Source organism: Procambarus clarkii, chromosome 29, assembly GCF_040958095.1.
Source record: "Procambarus clarkii isolate CNS0578487 chromosome 29, FALCON_Pclarkii_2.0, whole genome shotgun sequence".
In the NCBI taxonomy this organism is placed as follows: domain Eukaryota; kingdom Metazoa; phylum Arthropoda; class Malacostraca; order Decapoda; family Cambaridae; genus Procambarus; species Procambarus clarkii.
In genome coordinates this window covers 14,310,947-14,317,777 of record NC_091178.1, presented here as the reverse complement: position 1 = coordinate 14,317,777, position 6,831 = coordinate 14,310,947, and positions in this window count along the sequence as shown.

Here is a 6,831-nt window from a genome sequence, read left to right as displayed (position 1 = left end):
ATTCCTTTATAACCATCAAGAATAGATTACTTTAATCCAGAAGAGAATTCAGGATCAAAGTAAACTGAGTATATGTACACTCATGCCTCATTGTAGCGTGGTTGGCCAACCACTTGGGCTGGACGGTAGAGCGACTGTCTCGTTTCATGCAGGTCGGCGTTCAATCCCCGACCGTCCTAGTGGTTGGGCACCATTCATATTCCCCCCCGTCCCATCCCAAATCCTTATCCCCTGACTCTTTCCAAGGGCTATATGGTCGTAATGGCTTAGCACTTTCCCAAGATAGTTCCCTCTTCACCAGCGTGGTTGAGAAAGTAACCGTCTCCCGTGCTGGGGGTTGGGCGTTCGAACCTCCTAGTCCAGGTGAATGATATTATCGATTCATTCATTTAAATATTCAATGTTCATTGGCGCTCGCTTGGAAGTACCAAGTGAGCAGGTTCGAATCCTCCCTTAAAAGGCTCCTACTACACACACACACACACACACACACACACACACACACACACACACACACACACACACACACACACACACACACACACACACACACACACACACACACACTTGATGTTCAGAAAAGCAAGAAATCGAGCACAATCCGCTGAAGCAACACGACACTGAACAAAACCCTTCCCAGATCAAAGCATATCCCTTCCACAAACATACCCATCCCCCCACCACCCTTCCCAACCCACGCATCCCCACCCACTCATGCCCAACGCTGATCGAGTTCGGATTTGCATAACCTCGTTTTTCCCCTCCAGCTCTCCACGGCTAGATCGATTATCAACGACTGTGTCACAAACTTTTTGTCCACTTAAAAACCGCTGATGTTTGCATCTGTGCAAAGGTTGTCAAGCAAATTTGTTCAGTAAGGTGGGGGCAGAATCGTGGGAGAGGAAAGGGATGGGATACTGGAAGTGGAATAGGGATGGAAATGGGAATATAGTAAGGGTGGAATGGACGAGGGAGCGAGGGAAGCACTAGAGAAGAGAGGAAGGATGAGAGAGAGGGAAGAAGCGAGAGTGGGTGGAAATTATGCAGGAATAGAGGGAAGGAATGTAAAAGGGGAGAGGGAAAAGTGAGAGCGTGGGAGGGAGGTAGAAAATGGGAGGGAAGAGAGGAAAGGAGGAAATACTAATGAACACATCGGCAGTTGTTGTAAACCAGGGTGGCAGATTTTACACACACACACACACACACACACACACACACACACACACACACACACACACACACACACACACACACACACACACACACACGTACGTCCAGTTTCGGGACTGTCCTGGGTGATCTGACTCCTGGTGCCCAAGATACCTTCCTCATCATTTCTGCAGACATAAAAGTCCTTAGCAAGACGGTAACTACACAGGGATAACATATGAAGTCAACCTTTCACCGGGGGAACAGAAAATGTGATCGGGTGCACTCAACAGATGGCGTTAACATCATTACCTCCCTCAATAAAGGGGGATTATCATCGAACTATCTGCTAAAATAAATAAATTGTGGTCGGAATCCCTCAACAGATGGCTACAAAAATTAGGGTTGGAGTGCATTTCCACAAATGGTTTTGATATCGTCACAGCTACGTAGCAATTTCACTAGTTTGATGGATGGTATATGACTTGGTTCAGCCAAATAACTAAATTATCAGTAAATCATCTTGCTCTAGATCTTGATTGACGCTTGAGTAGTTTAACACATTGAGCATTTTGGTGCCTGCTCTATCCTCATAGAATACCCGCACCTAGCAGTACAATGGTTTACTCGGCTCGACATTCCTACACCTCAGTGTTATGCGACTCTCTTCATCAAACATAAGATACTGGCAAAGTTACATTGAAGCACTGACGACCTGACTATGTATTTCTTTTGGCGAACTATGTACACTGATGATTTCCGTGCCCTCAGAGACCTGTATAGCGACAGTGGGCAGATATGCCACCGTCGAGACTAAGGATAATATCTTATCCACGGCTCTTTTTTTACTTTAAAAAACAAACGTCGTGATTTGTTACGATCGTGTCTTTTCCAGAAGGTCTTTTGGTAATTGGATAGTTAAATGGTTCCCCAGGTTCATTAAGTAAACGATTGCGGAAATACTCGGTTCCTTAAGAGCTTCAAACACATCCTATGGAAATTCTGTCCCTTCGTTCATAACGAATATTTTACCGCGAGAGACTTACATCCATTTGTCCGCCTGGTGCAAAGCCCGTAACAAGGCGGACTTAAAATCAGCCAATACCAACGCCTTCTAAAAACGTGAGGACTTAAATCGATTCTTAACCATGTCTATGAAATTAGAATCATTATACTTCTTCACTTTGTCTATTTCGAAACCCGGAAAGCCGTCCGTCATCTCAAGACGGTCTGATTTGTTGTCGTAAAACATACATCTAACCTAAGGCTGGATCTCCTTGTCCCATTTGGAGAAACTTTCCAGCACCTCCTGAAGAGAATTCAGCGCTCTATCACAATTTACATCAACAATGAATACATATCTGATTGACATCCTACCACCCATAAGATACTTAAAGTTTCTCAAATTAATCTAAGGAGCTGAATCATCAGTCATTACTAATCTCTTCCCACAGAAGTTGCAGCGATGGCCTTCAGATGGAGTTGTCCAGTACACGTTTACGACCGCCTTACATTCGCAATGTTTGGTAATGACTCGTTTGTCTTCTATTTCTTAAATATCTTGCGAGAAAACCTGAACCACAAACTGCGGTTCGTTCCGTTCCTCGACACTATAACCCGATTGGTTATCGTCATTCATGGCAGAGAGGTTCTGAACAATATTTTCTAAGACGTTTTCAGTTCCTGTTTCTTAGATAACCTCAGTATCTGAGATAACCTCAGTATCTGAGATAACCTCAGCAACCTCCTCTCCTGAGATAACCTCAGCAACCTCCTCTCCTAAGATAACCTCAGCATTCTCACCTGAGACTCTATCAGCATCCTTTTCTGAGATAACCTCAGCATTCTCTCCTGAGACTCTATCAGCATCCTTTTCTGAGAAAACCTCCATATCTTTTCCTGAGATAACCTCAGCCTTCTCTCCTGAGATAACCTCAGCATCCCTTACTGAGATAACCTCAGCTTCCTCTCCCAAGATAACCTCAGCCTTCTCTCCAGATCTCATCTAATCATCCATTCCTAAGAGTTAAGCTACATCTTGACCATAGGAATCCACCTTCTTTTCCTCTAAACTCTCCTCAAAGCAACAACAGCACGATTTCCTCAACAGTTTCTTCAAGGCACATATTCGTGAAAGGAAAACCATTTTGCGAAGTACCGGAGCAATTATCAAAAGAATATACTAACTGGGAAGGCTGATTGATGAGGGATAGAATATATCATCATTAAATTCCATTTCAGTGATGTTGGAAGTGGCATTAGGAGGAATAGAGCTGGAGAAGGAACGTCCGGTGGGTTACGAGGGCTGGACGGTAGAGCGACTGTCTCGCTTCTCGCAGGTCGGCGTTCAATCACCGACCGTCCATTGGGTTGGGCATCATTTCCACCCTAAAACCCTTATCTTTTCCATGTGCTTTAGAGTCGTAATGGCTTAGCTCTTCTGCTGACAATTACCTTACCTTACAAGGGCAAGTAACTATTTAAGGATAGGTGTAGTTTGCGCTTGTGTTGTGGTAGGGGGATAGGTGTAGCTACGTTACTACTGTGGGAGGTGGCTAGGTGTAGTTATGCTTGTACTATGGGAGGTGAATAGATGTAGTTAATCTAATACAGTGCAAAGTGAATTGGGGAACTTCTGCTTATACGGTAGAGGGTAAATAGGTGTAGTTATGCTTATACTATGGGAGATGGTTACGAGTAGTTATGACTGTACAGTGGAGGGGAGGGGTGGATAGGTGTAGTTACGCTAGTAATGTTGGAGGTGGATATCAACTCACTTTCTATATCTTCAATTACCATCCTCTAGACAGCCCTTTATGTCATGTGGTTTGTGGTTTAAAAGATAATATTGATAGTACCCAAATGGGGTGAATTTACCTAACCTACCCACTCATACACACATCAGAATCAAGGAAACTGCAATAGGTCTATTGGCCCATACGTGGCCGCTCCTATTTATATCTACCCCAAACTCATCCTGAAACCTTATGATGTACCAAAGTAATCATTATTTGTAAAGTAATACATATCTTGGCCAAAAATAACGACAGATTCTAAGTGATTAAGGGCCCTTGAGTCTCGTTCTTATCCTTCTTATAGCATATAAATTAAGATTTTGTAATAATCTTATTATGGGAGGTTCCTCGTGCTTTGTCGTCCTTTTCTGAACACTGTATAGGAGGAATACATGTTCATTTTTATAGAATAGTTTTCAAAGGTTAAATGCATAATCTAGAGCTGAAGAATGACTCTTGATATTGGCGAGGTGTTGAGCTTAAGGTCAACTTGTCTTGAAGAGTTATAAGAGCCGTGGAGGAGGGTGTTAACGACCAGTTAGCAAGTGTCCTTCCCGGCTTGTTACCTCCTCTCGATAGTTACTTGCCAATCTCCAGTCGGTTTGCAACCGGGTCTCCAATTGCTGTTAGAAGAATAGGGGCAAAGCGTTAAGGATTAGTGTCCAGTCAATCTCCCTCGGGTTGATGAGTGCCTGTCTATATCTATCTGTCAATCAATCTATGTGTCTATCTGGCCAACTACTGACTCTCCTAAGGATGCAGCTCAGAACCTATTTACCGCTAGATGAATAGACGAAAGAATGTGTTGCCCAAGTCCTTCCGTTCTGCCACGAGGATCGAACGCTCGATTCTCGATTGCGAATCGAAGACGTAACCCACTGCGCCGCTCTCCCACTTCTTCTCTCTCCCTTTATGGGATGCAGCCCAAAGCGAAATTTACTGAGCAATAAATATTAATAAGTGGGATATATATCAGCAGCTGGAGCCATTTGCAGTTCTTAGACACTGTTTTAATCCAAGCCAAAATTATGGCCTACTTGCACTGTTGACAGTGCTAGTTCGTGCTTTGATTTCTATCTTCTTCCCTTCTCCCATCTCTCTCTCTCTCTCTCTTTCTCTCTCTCTCTCTCTCTCTCTCTCTCTCTCTCTCTCTCTCTCTCTCTCTCTCTCTCTCTCTCTCTCTCTCTCTCTCTCTCTCTCTCTCTCTCTCTCTCTCTCTCTCTCTCTCGCTCTCTCTCTCTCTCTCTCTCTCTCTCTCTCTCTCTCTCTCTCTCTCTCTCTCTCTCTCTCTCTCTCTCTCTCTCTCTCTCTCTCTCTCTCTCTCTCTCTCTCTCTCTCTCTCTCTCTCTCTCTCTCTCTCTCTCTCTCTCTCTTTCTCTTATATTTTTGTATTAAAACTGGGGCTCAAGGACTCTGATATATATAAATTAAACTTAAAGCTAAGAGCTTTGAAGCCTGACGGTCTAAGCTCATTTTCCAAATGATATTATATTTTTTGGTGGGGAAGTAAACCTTATTTAATGGTAAACCGTGAACCACCTGTGTGTACCAGAGCCTTCATTTGGTCGACTGACTGGCTTTCACGAGTTATGAAAACTTAGAGTAACTTAGAAAACATCGAGTAACTTAGTGATGAGCGAACATATTCCAAATGCAGGTTAGTAAGCATGGCCACTGATGTATTATGTTCTTGAGAATAACACTGCCAGTAAGAGACTGTTAATGCCAAAGTGAGAAACCTTAAGAACGTTGCCCTTGTATATGGGCGTAAAGGCTCAGAAACCTCTCAGATGTTGTGGGTTCTTATGTACTGACCCAATCCATCCAGAATGGGTCATGACTAGAGATGAGGCTTCCTGCACGGGTCTACACCTTGTCCATTGCCTGGATAAACGATGGGGGGAACAGGCCCATCGAGCAGAAGAGTGCTTGGGTCGAACTTCATTCCCATGAGGTTAACTTCATCACTGAACACTATAGATATTTGTCAATCATTTGCATACGTCTGCCAGTTGCAATGTCATAGTGTCTGGTTGCTGCCGTCGCCTCAGTTCTCTCAGTTGCAAATGTTACCTGCCATTCCTTACACCAGGCAAAAATTGCTGCAACAGTTTACCAATGACCCTTCGTTGCATTTCCTTTGTTGCTAAGACACAGACTTAAGCTTCATTGATGTGTGATGTAAACGAAAATTAAAATAGACATTCCACGACACGGGATCAAGCAAACTACCATATGGTATACTAGCGTCAGTTGAGTGGCGTTCAGATTTCACTTCATTAAGGGGTACTCCTAGGGTCCGTTCTTGAAGGAAGTCCCGTATTTCTTGTAAGACGAAGTTTGAGATATCAAATGGTTGAACTCTCCTCTCTCCTAGTCTACTCTCCTGTGTAATTAATGTGCTGCACGTTTTAGGTAAAGTTTCCCAAGAATAAAATTGCTATCATTTATGAATGAAATCATTGATTTGATGTGATTTGACTACAGTCAATCTCTTGTTTGTTTAATGGTATAAATGTGCCATTAGATGAATGTTCCAGCCAATCTTTCACCAGGGACAACCAGACTTTGCATCCCCCCTCTATCAGATGCAAATGGTATTCATGCTTCTGAATAAAACCGGGAGACAGCCAACTTTCGAACTTTTATATTAATTAACTACATGCTCGTCCCGTGAAACTTTCTGTTATAAACAGAAAGATACCTTTTGTACATTCTCCAGGCCTTGCTTTTGCTCTTTTGCTGCCATCCGGTATCGATTACCGAGCCGTGGCTGGTTCTAAGGCTTGCATGGTCGCATGCTGCTGGTGCCGGCTGTATTTGTGCTGAAGATCCAGTATGGGCTTTGTAAAGGCATTTGCTTGACTGTTCACCCTGGAGTAAGGCT